Genomic DNA, 25,853 nt, shown 5'->3' with positions numbered 1-25,853 from the left:
ACACAGCTTGCACCTCTATCTGACACACACTGCCAGGCAGGGAGCGCTGGGCCAGCCCGGGACAGCCGCCTTGACTCAGACATTGCTGGGCAGCGTTCCATTCTAACACCACTCAGACACCTCTTCTGAACAGGACCCCTTCCCAGGCAGCAAACACAGCACATCTCCTCCAAAAAGACACTAAGACTGATTAATGAAGAAAGCTGTTGTCTGCAGCATGAACACTTTACTGACTGCAGAATCACATATGGCAATGAATTTTTAAAGGAAGCAGGAAAAGCCTAATTGATAAGAATGAATGTTCCTCTGGATATTCAAATTCTGCCCACTATATTTCTGCACATTGAAAAGAAATAACATAAGTGCTAAGAAAAGTTTATTAATTTTTTTACTTCATTTTCTCCAAGTCTACTGCCAAGTCAAGATGGAGCTATTTTAACACACCTATAAATAGAAGCTCAAGCAGTCCCTACCCTTATCAAACCTGGCTCAACTATATCTTTCATGCCCATGTTTCATGACTGTGAAGGTCACAAAAGCTATAGGGAAGAGCCAACAACCCTTTCCCAGCTTGAACACTGCAGACATACTTCTTTCAGGCTGAGAAGATTGTCTAAAAAAAGACGAAGCACAAATTTTCTGACGAACAGATGGACCTCACAGCTGCATCTTTGGAAAAAATAAAAGCACTATTTAAAAGTAATCTCAGCAAAGATAAAAAGGGAACAAAACATCAAAACTAGCAGATTAAAAAGCTTAAGTCTTATTTAAATACATGTATCATGACCAACAACAAGACATTGAGGACAGATACACTAAAATCTAGTTTTAAGGAAATTATGTCAGACTTCTTTTTCTTAAACGATTGCCAAGAAAAATATTTCCTAAAGTACAAAGGCAATTAACTTCATACTAACTAAGCTTGATGCTTTGAAGATAAGCCTATGTAAGTGTTAGGTATTACCAAGTTTTCTGACCTTTTTTAATTAGAGGAAGAATGATGCAAGCTTCAAGCACAGAAATTATTAACTGAGGAAGGACACACATGCACACAACAGACAAGAATACAGAAAAAAAAAAGATCTTTAAGCACCATACAACACAAAGCAGAGCATGTACAAGCAAGTCAACTAAAAGTTTTTTAAAAGGCTGAATTTAATTTTTTTTTCTGTGTTTTTACTTTTTCTCTACAGATATTAGGAAAGTATACACTGATGTCACGCAAAGAGTACTGTCTGTTAAATGAGTACTAGGACATGCCCCAGGAGAATTTTCAATTCTGGTGAAGAAAGACTGTACTACCCATAGTTCTTCAACTACCTTAGTAGTTCAGCTACGGGAGAATATATTTGAACAGATTTTTAAATGAAGGCAAAACATTCAGTGGATAGACAGTCTAAGATTCTACTTTGTAATCAAAAGTTATAGGAGAAACTCAACAAAGTTTCAGAATGCATCCTGCACTCCACTCAAGTTATACAACAGGCTGAGATTATTGCACACATCCATCATTCTCCCTGGTATTTTGCAAACAGTAGCTGGATGAAGAAACATGCATTCTCTGCAGACCTCTGGTAATTAATGCCAGTTTTTATGAAGACTAAAATGCCAGCAAAAGAGATACAACAACCTAAGTACAGCTTTTGAAGTATTGCTTTCTCTAATGCGCACTCTTCCAAATGAATCAAAAGCTTTGTATCTGCATTTCTGCCACAGTACCCTGTATTATTTATTTGTTGCAGTACTACAGAGCCTGAAGAAAGCAGGACTGAAAAAATGCTAATATAAGTAAAGAGGACAGTTATATAGCAAGGAAGAAGTCATGTGTAACAAACAAACAAACAAACCCAAACAAATGTAAGAATCAGTTTACTGTACCACTTTTCTTGGTGAAACACTTGATGGAAAGCCATGCAGAACCATCTATTGCTTTATCCCATTCACAAATTCAGCCTAAGGACAGCTGGAAATCAATTAAGGTTTCTTCCTCAATTAAATCTCTTCTTCACACAAGTAAAAAAATCAGACCTGAAGAGAAAATAATGAACACCTTTCCAAAGGGATAGCAGACTTCCAGTCTAAGAACATGCTTTCATCTTGTTGTTGGTCTCCAATCAACACTGTCATAGTGGATAAGGCAAGCTGCATGTTGTGTCCCACTTCTGAGACCAGGAGCCCCAGGAGCAACTGGCCCAGTTGCTTGGCCATCAGCATCTTTTTCCAACCATTTGCACTTTCATCTAGGAACACTGGATAGGCATTTTTTCAAAGAAAGGTAAAATTCACAAGGCTTGTAACGTGCTCTATTGTCAGTGTAAATGAAACGGTTCAGAACATTAGTCACAGAGCTATTCTGTAGCGTGCTTTGTGCATGTCTGCAAAAAAGACAAGGTACTTCAAATAAACAAAATTAGATACTCCACTGTGTAGCAAAGTAACAACACTGCACCTCCAGAGATCTGTGGTGAATCTTATTACCAGGGACGATGTTGGTTTCACTGCAGTTTGCATCCCAGGGGCGTCTGCATCCTTGTGTCTGAAGGCACCTGATCACTCAACAGAGTATCAGGAGGATATCATTAAAAACAATCCACACTTCAGATATCTGGGCATTTCCTTAATCTTGGTTAATAGAAAATCTAGATTAAACAATTGTCTCTGCTCTCTGTCCTTAATCCAATTTTTTTTTACATCTAGAAAGCACAATGTCTCAGTTTCCATTATTGGACAAGAGTCTCGTGAGTGCCTTGCACGACACCATTAATACTTCCCTCTCTAGTGATAGGGAGAGAGAATGAGATCTGTTTTGACCTTCTTACAGTTACATCATACTGTCAGCTCAACCTACTGGTCTGTCACTAAACAGTACAAAGGTACACTTTAAACATCACTCTCCTCCAAAATTAAAAACCATAACTGAACAAAAAGTCCTCTTTCTTCAGTGAAAATACTTCACATATATTTTGTCCCACTGCTATTACTCTAGGTTTCAAATTAGTTTTTGGCAATTTGTTTTTGTATTTTGGCACTTTTGCTTTAGTGAAAATGCTTAGACAAGGAAATGCACCAGAAACCACATATCATCCAGATACTACTGTTGCTTTTAACACTACTTCCTTTTACAGCTTCAAGCGTAGGAGATACTCAGGAATTCTAACAAATAAGAATTTTATAATGAAGAGTTTTGATATCAAGCGAAATAACACTGTCATAATACATTCTCAGAGTTATTTTATAACAATAGAATGTTTTTTTAAATTAAAGCATCCAAACTCAGCACTTTCAAAATCTGATTGCTCCATTATGATGTCGCTGTAAAAAACTACACCTCTGCCCTTTTACCAGTCACACCCATATGTTAACATTTCATGCATTCACTGTTTCAAGCCTCTGCTACTGGGAAGTATTTATTGAATTATCCCTTCCAAGCTAATACACTGGAGTATTTAAATTAGAGCTGTACCAGTGCAGACATAAAATTGTTTTTGAGGTTCTACTATGGATGCTACACAAGCATTTTAAAGCTGCTCAATAAAATTATATGGAGAAAACAGAAATGCAAGACAGCTTTTTGGAGCACAAAATAAGTTAAAGCACTTTAAAAAATATTTAGACTATGTCAACATATTCTTTAATAAAAAAGGAAAAATATATTTAATTACACTATTATTATACCTAGCCCATTTTTCTATCAAAAGGAAAAGAACTACCATGAAATGCTTCCATAGGGAAGTGTTCACTTAATCTCACTCAATTTTCTACTGCATCCCAGTCTGAAGACAAAAAATTTAGCACAGGAGTGAATCAGCAAACAGGAGTGAATCTGCAAAATTTATAACATTTAAATGAAATTATCTCTGTCCCAGGACCTCAGTTTTCAATTTTACATGATCACCTAATACATTTTCCAAAAATTTCACTTGAAGTTCATCCCTAAACTCTAGTGCTCCCACTTCCACTAAACTAATCTCTCTCATGCACACACTCCCACTTCTGCCCAACAAACTTATTTGGAAGCAGTAAATGCAATTCACTAAATGAATAATGCTCTAGTTCAGGGTGACTTGCAACAGAAAAACAATAAAAAAAAACATTTACTTCACTACCTTTGTCATATGACACAGTTCTTGCTTATCTTAAGAACACAGCTAAAGCTTTACCTACAAAGAAAATTTCCAAAACACAGTTGGAATGTTAGTAGCAATGTAGTGGATAGAAAATGGTTTTTCAAACTTGTTTGCCAAAAAACACAGCTTATCTTTTTAAATAGTGAAAAATGCCACATAAAAACTTAGTGTTTTAATAAAGAAATGGCAAAATATGGCATGTTAAAGGCTTACTTGACCTTCAGGAATGCTCAAAATACATCTCTGTCACTCCTAGTGAAGAGACTCCACCCTAAACCTTTCTTTCAATTCGATGCAGTCAAGATTTACACAATTGCCTATTCATTACCCTCAACAGTTCTGTTCCTTTAGTCCTTTGAAGACTGTGTTCAAGAACCCTGGAAAAGGAATAAAAAGATCAGCTTGACACTTGTATTTTGAAGGGAACTGAAAAACTTCATGGAGTAAGTCACACTGCCCTTAGTCACGTGTTTTACCTCCTGGACTACTTCCCCACGTTATGTTATCAGGATTTATTCACAATTGCCAATATTAAATGAAAAGTGGGAAATCTAACTTCAATTTAAGAATGTCTAGGCATAACAACATCAGGAAAAAATTATTTCTAGTGGTCTTGGGGTAGCTTGGATTAAGAACTACATGCTTTTAAGGAAACTGCCACTTTGAATACTCTCTTTGAATGTTTGCCACCTTCGCTTTAAAGCTACTGCTGTAAACCCTGAAGACAGTGTTCTGTCTTGTATAAGGTGGGCACAGGCAGTGAAACAGCAAAGGGTCTCTTCAAAACTGTATGTGATCCATACTGACATGTCTGAAATTTTCTACTTCATTTCCTCAGAATACCAAGTTGGGTTTCATTAAGTTTTGCTAAGAACTGAATTTTCAGTCACGTACCCCACCCCTCCAACTCAGCAAAACCAGAGATCTTTCAAGTAAATTTTGCACATTTTTCAGTTAAAATGTCTTGGTTTAGTTTTTTTTTTGGTTGGGGGGAAGGGTTGTTTGTTTGTTTTCAAAAGAAACACTGGCAAATGCAAAGAACCCCGAACTTTTCTTCTTAAACAGTTCACACCACTGCAAAACTCAGTGAAGAATAATATCTGTCAGGATTTTCATCCTTTTCTGAGACAGGCAAATTGCTGTAAATCTGAAAGGTTTGAAACAACAACTTCTACTGATATGACATCATCTTTTATAATGGCTTCTCTTGTAAAAAGTTCCATGATGGAACTTGCTTTTTGACTGCATCTGAGCCATGACAAAGCCTACAGAGGGGGGAAAAATTGTAAGATAATGTCTTTCTCAACTTCAAACTGCAATTGCTGTTTCTCAAAAGCAGTTCATACACATCCTCATATGCTAACTCTCTTCAAACCTCTTTATGCTGAAACAATAAAAGCCACATTATCTTAATTTTCACTCAAGCCCTTTGTTCTGTTGTTTCCCACACTTCTTAGGTGTCTCAGAGAAAGGAGCTGGGAGAAGAGAGGAGGGCACTAGTACAAACAAGTACTAGTACAACCCTTGTTGGGTTTTGACTATAAAACCTCTCAGATCTGCACAAGTTTTAAGACCCAGTCACCTGGGTAGCAGCAGTCAGAACCACTTCTAATGCCATCCACAGAAAAGGAGAGGATTCCCAAAATAGCCAATTGAAGTCCTCCCATGTACAATCAGAAATGGTAGGTTAGGGATCATGGGTCTCTGTCCCCAACCTTGGAATTTCACTGCAATAGATAAATAATAATTCCATGTTAGAGCTTTTCCCCAAGAAGGTTTTATGAAGTCCAGGTCCTGACCTGGAAAAGATTAATTGCTTTACCAGCCACCTTCAGTGTGGCACTTGAGAGGACTGTCTCATCACACCAAATGAGTTCTCAGAGCAGTCAGTCCCATCCATGGTTGTTTCTGCTTATCTTACTTCCCCACTGAATTCCTCTTTCCTTGAAGAGTACTGGGCTTGAAAACAATATAAAAAAGAGAGCAATGTAACCTCCTATAGATAAATTGGTTCTTTGCATACAACTAGTTTTAAAATTGTGGAATAATATAACATGAAATTACCTTCAAGTTCCCAAGAAAACCTGAAAGGGCTAAAATGTCTTTTTACGTAACTTTCTGGGTGTTACAAGGTCAAAATCACATTGTTGCCAGTACTTATGAATGTTGTTTAAAAAAATCAAGTCCTATCTCAGCAGACAGGTTATACAGCACACAAGGTAGCAAAAAACAGATGGAGTAGTCATTGTCTCCACAAACCTGACACATAAGTGAAATGGGCCCCATTCCTCCTCAAGATTTTGAAAGGTCTGAAACAACATAGTCTAGGGATGCATTTTCAGAAGTATAAATTCCTCTTTGCAGAAAGAATATCAACCTGTTAACTTATTTTTTCAAATAATCATCTCTCTTTCTTTCACTTTTCACTATACTTTTCTTCAAGTTGTGCCCAACACCAAATGAAACTTTGATCCTGTTTCAGTTTCTCAGAAACCCTATCAATCAACATAGCCCCCAGAAGACCTGCACACATTCCACTTGTCAAGTGGAAGAAGAAATGTCCTAGACTCAGGACAGAACCTGGCTGATGGTCTCTACTCAAAGAGCAGCTGATAATTTTAAACAGTTCAGGCTTGCACTTCCCTAAGTCAACAGATCCCGATTCCTCAGCTACATGTATCCTAAGAGTCAGCTACACGTGTGTGCAAAGTTGTAAAGACTGCTGGACTCCAAGGACACATGCTGGACTTTAGCTTGCTTTTTGGTCCAGTGAGCAAGGAAAAACAGCTTGAAGAACCAGATCTAATAAAGTAAACCACATGCAGGTAGAGTCCCAAACACCCATCCCTGGACAGACCCAGGGGCACACTAAAAAAGGCACCAGCCCAGCAGCCTGGTAAGCACTTACTGGATTGCTGATCCAGCCTACTGGCATTAGTTTGTACATTGAGAGATCCTTTAGAAACATCAGATCACTGGGCCTAAACTTCCTTTGGAATACTGTTTGTAACAAACCTCAGCAGTACTAACACCATATTGCTTGGAAAGGTACCTTTTTATCTTCATTAATATCCTTTCCATAAATCAAGCTTACTGATGGCACCCAGTATTCCTCTACACTAACTTGCCATAGTTACAGAAATCCCATTTGATCCTGTAAGAAGGAATTTGTGTTCAGTGACTGAAGCATTTGAAACATGAAAGAAGCTTTCTCAGCTGCAGAAAATCTGGCAGATATTCTGTTTTTCCAAAGACAGTGTCAGGATTTAAATACCACATCACTTCTCAGCGTAAGTTTTCAGACCCAGACAAGCCAACTTTCACACAGAAGGAATCAACACTTGTTTTTTAATACCAGAGAGACTGCTTTGAATCAGCTCCTGCCAGTAGTTCAAAAAAGAAGCCAAGTCTCTGTATTGAAAAAATCTTTTCACAAATTAATTACCATGCCTCTGTCCAGAACAATGGACATCAAGAGCTATGAAGGATAAAGATTCAATCAGGCATGCATTATGTTGGCTCAACATAGGATTAAATTATGGCTGAAAGGGTAGAGAATTAAATAGTCTCATGGTAATTTTTTGATATACACTCTAAGTACTCGAAATTCACTCTACAGTTACATAAATTTCACATGTGCTCAAAACTGTGATCTTCCTGTGCTTAACAAACAAATTGCTAGCATGTCAAACAAGTTAGAACAGAGCACTCCAAGAAGACCTGCAATTTCCTGGTTTTGTGTGCCAATCAGAAATTTAAACACGAACAGAAAAACATTCTCATCCATGCTAAATACCAGCAGGATACTGCAGAACCCTTCCCCTACAGGATTTTTACCAGACTTACACTGTTGATCAGTTTTCCTAATTCTTTAAATAAAGTCCACTCTTTATTTAAAGTCCACTGCCTGCCTCACTCTGCAGGCAGTTCTTGTTCCAGAGATAGCTGTTCAGGTTCAGGGTATCTTTTTGTGAGAAAGGAACACTTACACAGTGCTTTATCTGCACACATCAGATCACTCATTTTAAATTATCAGAAAGACTATCTTAAGTTCAAGACTTAATAAAATGAATAAATCACTATAGTAATTCTATCAGTCTCGCTCTTCAGTTCTGAGGCTTTCCAAGAACAGGTGGGTACAGATTTTTCTGTATGACAGATACAGAGAAACAATGCAAAGACTGATGACATGAGAAGTTTATAGCACAGCACAAATCTGCTCCATACAACAGAGCTGCAAGACTCCACCATAAATTTGAAGCATGGAAATATCACTGCAACTGCATCCCAGTCATTCTTGCTTCACCAAACATTTTTACTTGAATCTCCTGTGCTAACAGCACAGCAAAGCCACACAATACACAATGTCCTATGACTTTCAAGATTCCATAAAAGACACATATAACAGGACCCCAAACATATTCACAGACACAGCACTTCCAACACCATGTACAAATAATCCTCTATAAAAACTCGCTGACTTTAATCTTCTGAAGACTTTTGTTGGATTATATTTCAGGAGGGGTAGAAAATATATAAATATATTTCAGTGAGTTTAATCACCACCAAGACGCACAAATTCCAAGATCATCTTAGTGTCAGATTATCTCTCATGGGTTTTTTGCAGTCATCATACCAGCCATCAGAACACAGGCCTGTGCACATACACTGACATCAGAATTCAAATCATTTAGCCAAAGACCCTACCATACACAGAGAAGTTGGTCATCTCTCCAACAGACATAAAAGTAAAATTTTGTTTGAAAGCTAAAAGACCTGAACACTTATTTAATAGTAAATTATTTGAAAATGTATCTAATAAAAGGGGAAAAATGGCGGAAAGTAGGCAACACATTATAATGAACTTAGAAAAACCAGATACAGCAAAAGGAGTAGCTCAGTAGGAAAAACAAAAAATGTGAAATGTCTTATATATTCCAGCTAATGGCCCAGGAAACCACACCTCATCTGTCATTTCTGTACACAGTCTAGCACTACCACATGGTGCTTACACCATGCTGGAAGGGGTAGTGTTTAAATGGAACTATCACCTGCTCCACCTGTCTTCATGTACACAGACTGGCACTTGTGCCTGGAGGATGACACTGTGCTCATTCACTGATGTCAAAGAGAGGCAGGTTCCCAATGCTGAGTCCCTCACTGCGCCCCTCTTTCAGCCAGCTGCCTTTAAAAAAGTTTGTTAGACAATATTCCAGAGAAGTAGAATTTGCAAAAATATTACTGAAAAGGATTTAAGTGTAAGTTTAGCTGAAAGCAGGTAACCAGCCCCAGTGACTTCCAAGTTAAGGCATCAGTTAAAGTTGGTTTGGGAATTATGTCAAAAAAAAAAAAAAAAAAGGAAGTGACCTACTTGAATGAAAGACTCAAAGACTCATTCAGAGGTTTATATGTTCAGATCCCCTCAAAACAGGCTGACAAGAGGTATTTGCATATATTTCCTTAAGTACAAACTGTGAAATGTCACACAGTATAATTCTTGATTAATCCATTAGGTTCATACAGACTCAACATTTTTCCACTATCTTTTTATTCACTGCCTATTTCTGTTTACACAAGAAAGTACCCCTTCTGTTTCCTAAGTATACTCAAATGCTTAAGAATCACAGTAGATACTAAAACCAAAATGGCAGCTTAGCTGCAAAAAAAGAATGAGTAGCTTGAATAAAAGCAACCTGTGCTATAGACATTCAGAGGTCTTTCTAACATTTTTGAATTCCAATTTAAAGTAGGATGGTCAAGATCTCAAGAGTCTCCTTATGAGTATTCACTTCTTTAGCCTTTCTTCATCCTTTTAATTCACTCAGAAGCTGCCAATGAACTCTAAAAACTACGTAACAGAAGCTTCAGCAGGATTCTAATTTTGGTCACAGATAACTAAGTAGAGCAATTCTAGATAATATTAGCTGAGATTTATGATGCATTCAACATCTTCAGATGCACAAGAGTATTTTTGGGCATCACTTGGAAAGACAATATTCAATGTACAGCTGGTAAATTTTACTCCTTTTTTTCTCCTATTTCGCTACAAGAAGCATATTCATGCTGCACTTTCTCTATTTTTTTTTTTTTTTTTCCCAAAGGATCTATTTCTTCAGCAAGAGAAAACACAAGTCTGGTCAAGCCTCACTTGCAATGTATCAAGATGATCAATCTATTAGGTTCTATTATAGCTGGTTTTGAGAGTAGAAGTTAGATAAACCTTTGTCACTTCTCTGAGCAAGATGTACCAATAATTAGAGGAAAACCTGCCCTCTTGGTGCAACTCAGGACAAAAAAGGTCAGTCAATTTTTTCTCAACTCCACATATGTTGTGTTATAGCTTTTCCATTTCTGTTGCATTATTACTAAACTTAAAAAAAAAAAAAAAAACTTTACATAATTATTTGTTTTATCTACCACTATCAAAATCTCTTCTCCAAAGAAGAAAGAACACCTATAGAAGCCTAGATCAAGTTCTTGGTAATGGAACTGTTCTTATTTTTATACGCTTCTCAATTTCTGTCAAGCCTGAGAGCTTCCACATTCCACTCAGGCCAAATAGGGGTTTGTCAGTGATTACACTTCCTATTAAAATATAAGAAGAAAGTCACCTTGAAAAAGTACTTTCTAAAACCTTTCTAGAGAACTGTCTTGGGACATTGCTTCATTATTGCCTCTTTAAATGATGAAAGGATCAAACACAAGAGGTGTGACCTTTACCAATGAGTGAGAAGATGACAGACTGGAAAGTTAAGGGGAAAGAGCTCTTTACATCTCTCTGAATCCTTGGCACCACATTTCCAGCAGGTAATACAAACTATTTCTATAACACTAAGCCTTTAGTCTGTATGGAAATCACTGCTTGGATTCTAAGATCTCCTATCAAGCTGATTTAGCTCGAAAACACATCTCCAGGTCACTGCTAACACAGGATGATCTAGAACACCTGACTCCATTCCTCTTCCGTATATCACAAGACTGAACCTAGAAGCTTTAAAGGCACTGCTTATTGCTGTAAAACTGGAAGTGTTTTCCAAGTGGCACCAAACCTAAAAAACTGCTAGCTACCTGTAGAATGACTGAAGTGAGGGAAAGATGAGTCAGTTGCTTCAGCTCGTTCCCAATTCTGCAGACAGATATAGGACAATGTGAAGGGGGATGTTAGGAAGGATGTTTTTTAATCACAGCAATTGAGACAGTGATATTTCCTTATAATCTATGCATTTCCACGATCAGTTGAACATGCTTCCAGGCACAGGATACCATACTGTCAGACTAGCTTGAAAGAGCATTTCTATTGCTAATTGAGAACTCTCCCCTTTAGCTTCAGACAACCACCTTTTATCAGCTCACACATCTAAGTATAAAGGACTCTGTGACCAAACAGCCCAAAATTCAAGCTATTAGAATGTTCTTCCTTTAGCCCCACACACTTTATCTTTCTGTGTTTATTAAAACCCCACACTAAAAGCAGAAAACCCTTAAAGCCACACCAAGATATTTGGCAAGGCTAGGTTTACCTTATTCAAGGGGCCTGTGTGGAAGCCAGTATGAGAAGGAACATGTCACACGGCAGCAGTCAGATTTCTAGAGAGCAGGTAAATATGTAGACAGGCTTGCAAGCTCCAGTGTTTGGAGGCTAAACATCTATTTCTGTTGTTTCACCTGGACACATCATTAGGCAGAATGGAGCAATGACCCACCAAAGACCAACCTATGGGTATCCTGGTCAGTCTGACATGCTTCCTCAACTCAAAGATGCGTAATCATTAATCTGCTGCAAACTTGCCACCAGCTCTGTTACCAAAACAAGAACTAGTACTGGTTCAATCTTCACAGAAGGCTACAACGCTGCACGTATCATATCTCAGTTATCAAGCACTTCAGTGAAAATCCATGGTCAATTATTTAAAGAAACTAAACAGTAATCCAATCCAAGGATAAGAGTTTCTCATGTTTAATCAAACAGATCTCCAGTGCACACTAGCAATTTATGTATGAATACAGTCCATTAAAGAGTTGAAACCGGTTTTGAAATTGAAGCGTCTTGAATGGTAAAAGCACTCAACCCAAATTACAAAAATAATCCACAATCTAATTTAATTTAAAAAATCTTCAGGTTAAATGTTAGCCAGATTCTGGGAGATTACCTAGAGAAAATGTCATGTATGCATACTTGGTATTTATGCTTTCCTAGACAGTTTATGGATGTTGGGCTTTCTGTTTACAGACAAGTGTTCTTTATTTTTAAAATACATATGTATGCGTATATATACACCCACATACATCTTAACACACACATATATAAAATACTGCATTTTATTAAGAATTCCTTCTTTTTCTGTATGTTTCCATATATGTATGGAGTTGCATGCACACATAAAAACAAAATAAAATACGTGTATTTTTAAAAGACAGACTGCCACTTCCAATCCATTACTGGTATCAATCCTGTCCAGTTCAAATGGGTAATATCCTAACATAGAGGAAGATATACCAAAAAAGAGAAACACCCTGATGCAGGGTCTTTCTTCAGCGCAACATTAGAGAGTAGGAATCTTCCTCTTACAGGTAGCCACACCCACAGCTAACGTGTGCCTGGTATTTCAGGTCATCCTCTTGCATTTATACTGGCTCCCTAATGACTTGCGGAAGAGCAAGAGAAAAAAAAATGAATGGCAAATGCGTAATCTGTTCTCTACTCAGAGATGGACTTCCTGGCGCCCTGCAAGTCTTACGCCTTTAGCATTATCAATCATTCTGCTGTCTTAGTTTTCAATCCCCTCTGCAAAGCTATAAGATCGTTTTGGAAGCTGCTAATTTGCAGGCCCAGGGCAATTACATAAGATGTTATTTTAGTCATGAACAATGCACTAATTTTTGGAATCTGCTGCTGTTGCGCATTAGCACAATGAATTCTTCATCGGTTTTTGGGTGATGATGTCCAGGCACTTGGGGACCATGCTATGCTTCTTTATGCCTATCTGTAAGCTGAATTTAAGGTTATCCGGACATTAATTCTTCTGGCCCCAGCATCTTCTCATTAAGACACTTCCATATCTTCTGTCTTATTGAAAATCTGCTCAGGGATAACACTAATAGGAGCTCCTGACAGATTCTGCATGGTTTCAGATGCTGCACTGCATGTCAGAAAAACGAGCTTGATGGAACTTCAGTCTGACCCCATGACAGAACTTATTATTTAAAACCTACCGTATTCAATGGGACCCAAGTACTTTCAGGTTTGCAATGGACTTACATGTTACTTAGCTAGGCTGTAGGACTTCACTGACAACACAAGTAACAAGTTTCACCCTTTAACATTGCACTACTTTTGCATTAGTACACAATACTCCTGCGCTTGGATACCAGATGCCAACTACAGAACTAAAATTACTGCCTCTACAGATATCCTGGCTGGTCCTGTATTCAACACAAACAGGAAGTCATACTCTGAGACCTCAAAACACCAAAGATTTCCTTCTATTTCAAAACAGCACTGTATTATTAGAAGGTTAATTTGCAAATTAATCTCTGTAGTCTTCTCTCATCTACTGCTTAAGTGCATTGCTGCTTCTTAAAGTAAGTAAAATCCAAATACAAATAAGTCATTTATATAAATGCATTTGCATCCAATCGTGGTTCACTATCATCTATCCAGAGATTTGCCCTTCCTGCTGAAGTTCATGAAAAAAATAGGAAAAACATTTTCCTGACTATCTCCCCTGACTAACTCTGCTCCCCTGTTTATTTCACACTAACTGGCTTTCTGTCCCAAGATTTTGTAACAGAGGTAAAAGTAGTAACTTGCTTTATTCATGAAGCTTACTGCCAAACTACTGGAAAGATTTCAAACCCAGAACTCTGGAAATACAGATTTAACAAAAACATTGCTCTAGCTAGACTTGGTTAAATGTCACAGTTGAAAGATTTAGTGTGCTCACTCTCTGCTTATTAAGTAAATATTTCCAGTATTTCCAAATTAAGAAACTCTACAACTGAGACTAACTAAACACAGCATGAGCTGTATGAAGTTGAGGAGCGGAACAGACACCTACCTGAAGGAAATTAAGTTATAGATGAAAAAAAGTTAATGTCATCCCCTCAAATGCAAGTATTCTTAGCTTTCCCAGTCTAGTTATAAGGAAGAATAGTAAGCCTTAAAAGTGATCTAAATTTTGAAGTAATTACAGAAAAATAAAGCTCAATGTATTAACTCACCCTGGAGGAAAAAACAGAGTAATCTAATTCAAACTAGTCTATGGCTGTCCAGAGAGATTACCTCCTGGAAGTACAGTAATTATATTTGTAAAGTAAAATCATTTATGCCTGGGGTAGGGAAGCCCAAGGGATTTTATTTTTTTATTATTATTTGAAATGTGTAAAAGCTTTATAGTGACACCCATAGAGAGAAAAGTGCTTTGTGCACAAAAGTACACTTTCTGTGTAATGGGCTCATCAGAAGTGGTAAACAGATAACTGGTATGACTGTATCACACCAGATGTCACATATGAACAGATACACAGTTGCACTTTTCCATATTGGGCCCATACATTCTAAGCTAAGTAGCAGACTGTTCTGAAACTTATTACACATGCATTTTTTGCCAAATTTGTAATTAGACTAATTCTTACAATTCTTAAAAAAGGATTCTAATGGTTTCAATGAATATTCCTCTATGTAGTTTTTTTCCTAGAACCTTACAAATAAAATTACTTAGAAAAATCCAACCAAACACTACATTCTTACGAGCTCAAACTTACTTCAAGTGTCTTAGTTTAACAACTCCAGTTAACAGCAAGATCTAACAGTACCATTCTGGCAGTCACACTGTCATATAAAAGACTTGTGGTTTTTGGAGAAACAAGGCGTGTGGTCAAACAAGGGCTAACTTAGGTCTTGTCTACAAAAGAGAACGCTACCAGGAGCCAAAAGTTCATGGTTTGAACAGTCAAAGAGAGCCAAAGTAAAACAATACTAGAAACTTGAAATCATCTATGAAGCAGTTATCTCAGAAATTTCAAATTACAACAATGTGCCTTGAGACCCTCCACCTTATGATGAGTCCACCTGCTGAACAGTCCACCCTTCTCTTTTCCATTTCCTATTCATTAGTTCCAAGGAAGTTCTTCCTTCTGAAGGCCCCGGCTGCTTTCCCGAACAGCATGGAATGTGATGTAAGACCAAGAACTGTGTGCTAAACTTCTTAAAAACTACACATTTCTTTCTGCTGCTGTTTAGTTAGTCTGTGCTGTTTGCAGAGCTATTTATTAAGATTTGACACAGTTAAATGTGCACGCTTCAATTCATAGCTAATAAATTCCATTCAGCAGTAAACCTGCTTGCTTCCAGGCGTCAGCACAAAAAAATCCCAGCAGAGACTGCAGCAATCTCCCCATTTAATAGATTGCTGGATGGGACAGTCCTTTTTTTACTCAACTACAAGAGCAAGATTCCTAACTGAATCAATTTTTGGCAACAGCAGATTTTTATTTTTTTTTTACGAATGTAGCCACTGATTTGTTAAGAAGCGCCAGCTTATTTATCAGCGTGCTCAGCTAAGCAAGCAGCCATGGGCACGGCAGGAGCTGGCTGCTGTCGCTCACCGGCGCGGCGGCCCCGACGGCCCCGAGCCCAGGCCGGCGCCGCTGTCCCGGTGTGGCCGCTGGAGGGCGCGCGTGAGCCGCCTTTCCCAGCCGGCCCGGCGCGCTCCAACTCGCAAATCCTTACATACAAAACCCTCTTCTGCCCCTTTTCAACAGCAGCCGAAGCCTCTTACCTTCTCACCGGAGTACACACCCAGTTAACCTCTCATTCCAATGGCACGATTTCTAACAACGTCCGGATTCCTAAGACTTACCCGTTGGGTGTGTGTGTGGCAGACACAAAGATGGATGGATGGATTTTTTTTCCTATCAAATTATGTGTCAAACTCAAGACACAATTCAACTCTTCGGTGCTCCCATACCCCCTTCTGTTTGTGTATTTATAGCCTGTCCTCAAAACTGCCCAAACGTTTCCCCCCTGCAGCAACAGGAACATGAAACAGATGTGAGGGCTCTCAACCATCAGTGAGAGCAACTCAAGCACAGTCATTACTGCCCTGTGACCAGGTAATGTTACAGAAGTGCCGATTAAAACCCAGCAACACAAGTTACCAGTTTATCTTGCTTCCCAAAGCACAATGACTTAAAGGTAGTGTGTCCATTTGATCCCTCTTGAGACAAGACACCTGTGAGATTATTGCAGCGCTAATGATGGACAACTCCTCTCAACAACAGGCTTACACCAAGGTTGAATTTTATCCATGCAGCAAGTGGGCCACCCCACGTAAAGCTATGAAAGAATAAAACAAAATTCACAGAACTGAAACCAAGTGTTTCACTTGATAAATAAGGTGCAGTTGAACACTGCCTTAAATACCACACATAGCAGTGTACACCCAGAGTTTGTCCTCAGGGAAGATCATGTAAAACAAATGCCAACTGCAACAAGTTCCTGGAAGTTGTTAAAATACTACAAAGATTAAATATGTATAAAGGAGCTTCACTGGTCAGAAGTGACTGAATCAGGCACTGCTCATCCCATTTTGCTGTTCTGTACCAAATGTAGTGTAAGCAGCAGAGCCGTGCCAGTAGATCTGAGAAGAGAGACTGTCTGTCCGATTCGAGTTCAGATGACTGAATGCCCTACACACTCCATGAACATGAAGTTTCACTTACCAACTTCTCCCTGCCTGCATGCTCTTTACCAAAGAATGCGTAAACTGAACTTTCAGTTGTTAATTACAGCTCCTTCTAATGATCTGAGGAATGTGTGAGAAGCTGTAAGCAGCACTATGACTACAGCAAAATTAATAATGTTCAAGCAATTTCTGTGCAGCAGCCCTGTCCTTTTCCACAGCACAACAACTCACAATACAGTAAGCCAGAATAGCTTGGAAAGGAGAAATTAACTTTTCTCTCACTTCATTTACTAGAACATAGTCTGTCTTCCCAGTCTGAGAACTTCTGCTGCATAAGCAGTTTCATCTTGCCAAAAAGACCTCTGTAAACTTCAACAGAGGATCAGGAAAGGAATGGGATGGAATTTTAATAAGATATGTAAAGGCTGACTTACCAACTGGCCCACTGACTTGTTAAAAAATAAATCAACATCACATAAAAAGTTGTTGACATGTTTTACATGCGAAACCTCTGACATGATCCCTACAGTCAGATCTCTGAACAATTAATGAATGAACATTGAACAAAATATTTTTTAAAAATTTATCCATTGGAATGGAATAACACAGCCAGAATGACTGACACATCTTTATTTTATTCTCCTGCTGATTTACTTGAGGGCTCCCCTACCTTGTGTTACTAGTCTTAAAAGAAAAACTTTATCCAATCTTTTTACCCTCAGTCTATTTACCCTCAATCTACTTTCTTCCATCCTGTGTTTGGATATTTTAAAAGGTATCACTTAAACTTTTCTTCAATGCATATTTGACCAGTGGGTGGAAATAATTAGAAAATTAAACCCAAACTATTTGAGTAGCCACTCTCAATACAGAAGCAGTATTTGAATGCCACAGCTCTTTCAGTAAGAGCATTAAGAGTAAACTATCTTAAAATAAAAATGTAAACATTTTCTTACTTCCTAATTTTCATTGTTTTAATAGTATCTTGATAAAATGTTTGCAATCAAAATGTAAAGGCTTAAGCTTATTTCAAATCAACAATTGTCTCCACCTACTGGAAAAGAGAATTTAACTGACACAGTAATTTGATCCTTTGGGATTTCGGTAAGCAACCTGCAAGAGGAGCAATGTTTTTGTGTTAGATACAAAGAATTTGTGTGTGTCATATGTCATCATGTTTTGTGTCCCTCTTCCCCAAAAACAAGTTTATAGAAACCACAGTCATTCTCTGCAGTAAGCGTGGATTTCACTGAGTCCCTGCTCTCAAACAGTTCCTTGTCAGAATGTAAAACTAATCAATACTCTTAAAAATCATGTATAAGTAATTTATTAAATAACATTTGTTCCTAGTAAATCTGAAATGTCATCTGATTTCAGTATCTTTCTAATTCCCACCATGGTTTCATGAGACCTGGGCACTAGAATGAGTTATTTAAAGAACTGATGTGTAAACCCCATGGAATAGTTGCTAATATGAAACACTGTTACATTACGAAACACTGTATGAAACACCTTTTTCTTTTAAGACACAGACATTGAAAATAATTAGAACATGATGATAAAAGCAGCCAACATCCCATTTTTCAATTCTTATTGTTATTATTTAACAAAGGTTGTGAAATTACTATAACTTCAAAGACTCTAATTAACCCAAAATGAGAATGTAAATGTTTACATATGGAAGAACCCCTGTCCTAATCTCTCTTTCTATCGTCTTTTTGGTCTCTGTTATTCTTGTAGGAGTGACATCAGCCATAACTACATAATTCAGGCATGCTTTATTCTGAAAAAAAAAAAGCAATTTTAAGCCCCAGGACAGCCCATTACCATCACCATGCTTTGTTGCACTACAGTATTGCTGTAGTATGAGCTGAGACCCAACTGCAGATGCTTACAATGACCACAGAACCATACAAGCCCTGTAACAGAATTTACAGGGTAAATGTAAGAATGCAGAATGTACAGATGTGAGCAGCACATCTGTATTTCAGCCTCTCTCACATATCACACCCAACTAAACTCACCCCTCTACGAGCTCCTTCTCTTGTGGGGGACAGCCAAACCACTTTTCCCTCTCACAGCCTCGCTCTTAACCCTGCCAGCATATTCTGTGTCATACTGCCACACAGTAAGTCCAATAGTGTTTGTACCACTCCAGTTGCTGGGTGCTTCTAAAAATTCAGGTTTGTACCACAAGTGCAAGGCCAAGCCTTTCAGGTTTTATCCATTTCTAGTTTAAGCACACAACATGATGGAGCATTTTATTTTCACATATGTGCGCTTTTCATCCTTTCAGATCTTGAGAGTATTATTCCTTCCACATCTGTCACAATCCCAAGTGCATACCTGCCTCTTGAGCAAAAAGAAATTCCTCCCACTCCCTCAGCATGAGAAAAGATTCACTGATCAGTGTCCTGCACAGAGGATCAAAGGGCACTCACAAGCCTGGGACAGTCACACTCAGTGAGAACTTAAAATCACTCAGCAGAAAGTATGGGTTTAAAGCAGGACACTGAACTTCTAGAAAATGGCATTCAACCTACAATTTCTACAAACAAATACCTTTAGAACAACACAAGAATTCAGAGACTGAGTCACTCTACAAAGAGACTCATACTCAAGAGTCTTTTGCTTGTCATTTTGGTATTATAAAGTTTTCTGCAGATCACTGACCTCTGTTTCTGCACACAAAAATACCAAACACATGGACTTAACAGCAAGCTGGATCTTGATGCTGACCAAAGATATCCAGTGTTTGAGGATAATGCTCTGATCACATCCTTAACAACTTAAAGCCAAATTATTTGATCAATTACTTGGTTTTCCTGCTTTTACTATGGTTAAATATCAACTAAAAATGCCAAAACTACTAAGTCATATTGCCAAGATTTCTGTTCCTTTCTGCCTCCCTGAGGTTTACAAAGCCTTTACTTTTCCTTTTTTTACAAAAAAAAAAAAAAGGAAAATAAAGATCAGATTAAAATTCTATGCTCTAAGTAAGAAATGCCCTAAAAGTCAGGGTTCTTGCAGATATTATTCCCATTAGTGTTTGTTAAGACTCTTTTGTATTATTGAGGTGCATTTTCATTACTTCCTTTTTTTTTTAATAAAAGAAAAATAAGAAAGTAAAAAGAAACCATCATGATTTAATAGCTTCTACTATTTTTTAAAGGGAAAAAGGGCACAAGAAAGAGGCAGCTCAAAAAAGGTCCAATTGCACATATGTTGCAACAGCTTTTCAATCATTCTAGAGACTTAGAGTACACAGTTGGCCCACTAATAGAGCAGCAGAACAGACACCATTCCACAGAGCTGGTACAGTATATTTGTCAATAATTTCCATATTAATTAGTTCTCAACAAGACAAGCTGAAAGAGCAGTGATCCATAAGATCTAAAATAAATGCAAGCACCCTGAATTCAAGAAATATAGATCCTTTTGGTTAGGTGTCAAATATTCCATTAAAAAAAAAAAAAGAATAAAAAACTCCAAAACCTAAACAACTAAATAAAAATCTAGTAGTGCTACCAGCATTGTGATGCCATACCTCAGTACTGCAGATTTTTCCCAGCAACAGAGATCTCAGGTAATCTATCTAGTGCAATACTTTGAGAACAAATTAAGGACATAAGAGCATCAATTCCAAGCATTTCAAGGGAGGGAAGAGGAAACTAAAGATTTCTCTGAAGGGTCATTTAAAAATCCCATTTAAATGAACTCAAACTAGACTCCAATTTTCAGCATTTCATTTAAATGAGAATTTTCTCTATGTCCTTTTCAGGAAGAATTTTTTGGCAGATGTTGTATGGTCCAGTCAAAGTGCTAAAAGCCAACCACCTCGGCAGAAATAAAAGGAAACATTATGATGCTAGCGTCAACCCAGCCAGTTTAACAGACACTATCTGTTCAGAAGCAGCATGCTAAGATTTCAAAGCCTCCTCTAGTCCGACATCTATTTATAGGTGCCCAGTCTCCGTACAATTCCTCACAGCCTCTTCTCTTCTCAAAGCCAAGTGGGAGAACTTTAATGGATATAATCCTGGGCCTTGTGCTGCACGATGGCCAGAAGATCTGTAAGTCTCCTCCAGCAAACCCATGTGCAGGGAGACCAGGTGTTAGGAGAGGGACTGGTCGAACCTACGCAGGAGTCAAATACATGGGATAAACCTTCCCCCTCTGTCTGAGGAACACACGCGTTTTTCCTCAGCCAGCAAGTTGACAGTCATGAACCACATCAGCATCAGAGCTTCAGCAAAAGATACCAGCCTGCTGCCTCCTCAACACCAAGCAACAGCCTAAGCCAGCTGCCTTTCAAGCCAAGACAGAAGGTACCCTACCCAAGCCAGCTCTGACCCCCAAACAGCAGCAATGTCATCCAAGCACCTTCCCACCTACAATGCTACTACCGTACATTGCACCTTCCTCAAAGAAACTCAGAGGCTGCTGGCTTTTTTTCCGTGCAGCCTCTACCACCCAGCACCCATGCACGTTTTCATAAAGCACTGATCCAGGTCGGCTCTCCTTCATCTCCACCAGATGTAACATCGCAGGAAGGGTGCAGATATTTCCCTGCATGCGGAGCTCAACGCCACAGGCTGAACTCTGGTCCAAGCTCCGCACACCCATCCCTGCTGCCTCCTCTCCTACACCTACATCCACTTGCCTGTAGTACTCGTACGACGACCGAGGAGATGACAGCACTGCTGGAAACTCCTGCCCACCTGATCACAACCACATTTTCGCCCCTTTCCCCAGTCAGAGGCAGACGGAAGGGGAGGGTTGACTTCCTCAGGTAGAAAATAGGCAGGGAAAGGCCGGGGCAGAGATCAGGAGAGGAAGAATCACCCCAAAGGGAGAGCAGATAATCCCCGAGAGGCGAGGCTGCGGAGGAGCATGAACGCGGAGGGAGGGACAGCGAACTGGGGGGATAATCCGGCAGGGAAGGGGGCAGATAATCCCCTCGGAGGGGGGAGCTGGAGGATCCCGGAGAGGGAGGGGCGGGAAACCTGATAATCTCCAGGAGGAGAGAAAATACCGGGAAAGAGGGTGGGGGGAAGGGGGGTGGGCGGGTGGATAATCCGGAGCGGCAGATGAAGCGCGAGTCTCCCGGGGACGCATCCGGAGGCGGGAGGAGGAGGGTTAATCCCCGCTCTAGGGGCAAAAATCCCTCTTCCCGGACTCCGGCGCTGCCATGTTCGCTCCCCTGCAGGCCCGCCCGGCCCCGCTACCTGCGGACGGCTCTTCCCGCCTCACGCCACACGCACACGCGGCGCCCCCGCTCCCGCCGCCGGGTCGAGGGGCTCGGCCGGGATGGCACCGGGACCCCGCCTCCCACCACCATTTCCCCGCCGGCTGGGAGGGACGGGAGAAGCGAGCAGCCGGGCGGGCGAACCCTCCCTCCTCCCCCCCCCGCGCGCACGCGACCTCCCCGCCGGTACGGGAACTCACCGGCCGGCACCGACTCCCGCTGCTCCCCGTCCCCTCCTCCCTCAGCGGGCGCCGCTCGGCCCCATGGACGAGCGCGGGGCTGCCGGAGGGACGGCGCGAGCCGGAGGTGCCGCCGCTCTGCGCCCGCCTCGGCGCGCGCCGCCGGCGTGGCTGTAGCACGCGCTCCCGCCGCCGCTCCTCTGCCCCGCCCACCCCCGGCCAGCGCGAGCGAGCGCGCGCGCGGCCTCCGCGGCAGTGGCGCGCGAGCGCCTCCCCCGCACCCGCCCGGAGGGAGCGCGCGCGCCTTTGCCTCAGCCCCCCCCCCCCCCCCACCCCTTCCCTCTGTGAGTGTGAGCGAGAGTGAGTGTGTGAGTGAGTGTGAGAGAGACTGAGTGTGTGGGTGAGGGGGCGAGAGCGGTCGGCGAGTGTGAGAGAGCGAGCGCGAGTGTGTGGAAGTGCGCGTGACTGCGCGTGTCACCGCGTGTGTGCGAGGCGGCCGTGGGGGGTGGCGCGGGGCCGTGCGGGGACACGCGCGTTCTGTGAGGGCCGCCGCGGGTGGGTGCCGAGCGAGCGAGGGTGCCCGTGTGCGAGCGTGCCCCCGTCCTGTCGCCGTGTCCCCGCCGCTGCCCCCGGACGGGATTCGCGTCCCCCCGGTTCCTGTCCGGGACCCGGTCCCGAGTCCCGCGAGGGGACACGTGGCGCTGCCTGCTCAGTCGCCGAGTGCGAGAAACGCTAGCCGAGAAATCTCACATTTCACTGGGGAGAGTGGGGAGTTTCCCCTGATGCCAGTAACCTGCAAGACCACTCAACCACTCAAATGGAAATAACACTGGAAAAGCGATTCACTTCTGGTCACTGTTCAAACATTTCGTTTGTTTTGATCAATGATTACAGAGCAGCTCTCGTGCTCATGTCCAAAACAATCTGTCATTCCTCAACTTGTTTTCATTGACTTATTCCTCCTCATACCGACTTTCCTGGAAAATTTTTAAATCCAAGCATACACTTCAATTGCAATCTGTATAATTATGCTGTTTTAAGAATACCCAGTAGCCCAGGGTGACATAAGGTAAACCTTCATAACAAGCTGTCTGCAATTCATGCTGGCTTTTTCTTAGGGACCCATTGAAGAAAAAGGAAAGTCAGAGCTATGAGGGAGCAGAGTTCTAACAGAAAATCCTCTAGTTACCCATTTTTATCTTAATGGGTTCAGATTCTGCTCTCCTACCAGATAACGACTAAACTGATTTCTATGCCACCAACAACACCAAAAAAGCAGCTGATATTTATGACGGGCATAATTGCAGAAACTGTGGAACAGCAGCCAGCAGGTGAAAAACCTCTCTCAGATTGTCCAATAAAGTTGCATCGAGTAAATGAGGTCTTGTGCACCTCATCTTAGGAAAAACGTGTGTAAAATTCCTTTAGGAATTATTTTTACTTACTCTTCAAATTACAGTAGCTACCCTGTGCTGAGAGCTTCATAGGCATGTGGAATTTTACATCCCCAGGTCGAAAGAGCTTACAGCCCTCCTGCAATTTCTCAGTAAAAAGTCCAAATTGAACATATTTTTGGTAAATTGCTTCACAAACAGTTATCTTTTCCTTGTTAAACTGAAAGGAAACTTAAAATGGCTTGAGGGATTCTAAGCAACATAATGACCTGTACCACCCTTTCGGTGTTTGAACCCCTGCAGCTACGATGGAAAAACTGACAGGCAGAAAAAATCCTCACTCCCCAAAAAATAACTTCAGGTCGTTTTCTCTCCTTTGCCTGTAATTTAGGTTTTTGGTGATGTTCTAATTGAGCCAGAGCCACAAAACCCATAAGTGCCATCTCATCCTGTATTTCACAACTCAACGTCTTGTTGACTTCTTCTCTCACAGTCTCTGCATTTGTGAAAACTGAACATTATTCTATTAAGGAGAAAGGGTTGTAGCAATTTATGCTGACATCTTTTATGTTATCCTGACTTTACCTTCGTGGCCAATGAAAGAAAATTGCTTTGCTGCAAAACTTAGAGGTTCCTTATTACAGTTCAGCTCAGAGCTTGAATCCAAACCTGTGAAATACAAGAGCCCATTTTTGGCTGCAACAGAAATATCTAAACACGAAGTACTCTGACTGCTCCACAGTTTTTCGAGCGTCTTCCATTCTGGCCTCTGCAGCTGCTATTTGGCTATTAAAGCCCTCTAGGGACTGTGTCCCAAATGCTCACACACCATTTTTTGCCCACTATTTAATCCATTTGATCCATTAGGGTCAAGGAAGAAATAGAGATGTATTGTTTTAGAGAAGAACTTAGAAATTGTTGTTTACCCTCTGTCAGGAATTGTCATATCCTTTGGGATTTTTGCTACTTACATTTGCGTGCTGCTCATCGCAGAATTACCCCGTACAAGGATGGTCCTTAGGACCCTGCTGGTGCTGCTCAATCGGAGAGCTTTGAACCATTCCCGCAGTGCAAAAACGACAGTAAATCTCTTTTGTCCATTTAATGGGCAATTACTGCACCTCAGCCAAGCCTCACCCTGTTCCCAGTTTGTGGCAGAGAAGGCAGGACCTGGCCAGGGCTGACTTATGTCCCAGCAATTTCTGGCTGGTGGTCATGGTCAGCCAGGCACGGGTTAGAAGAGTGCCAAACCCGAGTTTCTTTATGCCAGGGATTATCTCAGTCTCTGTCTAACCACAGGATTCAGGCAGCGTAAGGACTGTATGGCAGGGCAGCCCCAGCCCTGACACTTTTGGGCTGATTGATTTGCATTCACTAGAACTGGAGTTTATGACTCCTCAGAGCTTTGAACTCAGCCTTTGATGATACAGATCTCACTTGAGCACTTTTGCTGTTAAATCTTCTGCTCCTTTTTGTAAAACTGCAGGGACCAGCGTGGCTAACATTCTGTCTGTTCTCTGCTGATGCTACAAGCAACAAGGTAGAGGCCTTTCTCCAGGGTCTTTTGGTTTTGCTAGAGCTCTTACTCTGAATTTAGAGGAGTTAGGGGAGCAGACATTCCAGTTTACAGAGTGTGGAAAGGAGGATGTGGTTTTCAGTCCCGTTATAGCTCTGGATGTACACAAAACCAAAACCCTGTAATTACCACAGCACTGCCACAATAGTGGAGAGGTTATCTGCTGGCTGGTGTCAACTGTGCCGAAATTTTCTTTGTCTTATTCTCTGCAGAACTCTGGGTTTGAATTCCAAATTCTCTATCACTGTTCTGATGACTATTTTAATGACAAAATGAACAGTTGTACCCACAGATGAGGTACTTCTTAGAGTTCATTCCCCTGTCCATATTTATTGTGGCAAACTGGTGTTGAGTGAAAGACTTTGGGGTGGTGTATTTTTGTTAAAGGAGATTTTAAGCTGATTGCTGGCATGTTCAGCAAGCCCAGTGTTCTCCACACTTTGGTTAAGCAGTGTCTAATTTGTATAATCATTTATTATGATTGGTCTTAAGACAGACCTAACTTTAGACTACTTCTTTATTTGATAAGCACCAAAATATGCTGTCTTCAAAATCTGAAAAAGTTAGGATAATGTTTCTTTGCTCTATTTATCACTGTTTGGAGATCTTATGATGATAACTTATGTATAACTTGTTTATGGAT

The 25,853-nt window shown here is 40.6% G+C and overlaps 1 protein-coding gene across 3 annotated transcripts in view; it reads right to left on the bottom strand.

Moving 5' to 3' along the window:
- PALS2 (protein associated with LIN7 2, MAGUK p55 family member) overlaps positions 1 to 22,354 on the bottom strand; it is a 58,868-nt gene extending 36,514 nt beyond the window's left edge. Inside the window, exon 1 of one of the 3 annotated variants that reach the window (XM_063153293.1) lies at positions 22,262 to 22,354. The gene's annotated coding sequence lies outside the window, so the exon portion shown is untranslated. Of the gene's footprint in view, positions 1 to 22,041; positions 22,061 to 22,261 lie in introns of those variants that run through there. The other 2 variants (XM_063153287.1, XM_063153301.1) reach the window with 2 other exon arrangements.
- Positions 22,355 to 25,853: the final 3,499 nt, after the last annotated feature.

Source organism: Melospiza melodia, chromosome 1 (genome assembly GCF_035770615.1).
Source record: "Melospiza melodia melodia isolate bMelMel2 chromosome 1, bMelMel2.pri, whole genome shotgun sequence".
NCBI classification, from domain to species: domain Eukaryota; kingdom Metazoa; phylum Chordata; class Aves; order Passeriformes; family Passerellidae; genus Melospiza; species Melospiza melodia.
This window is presented reverse-complemented; position numbering and strand designations above follow the sequence as displayed.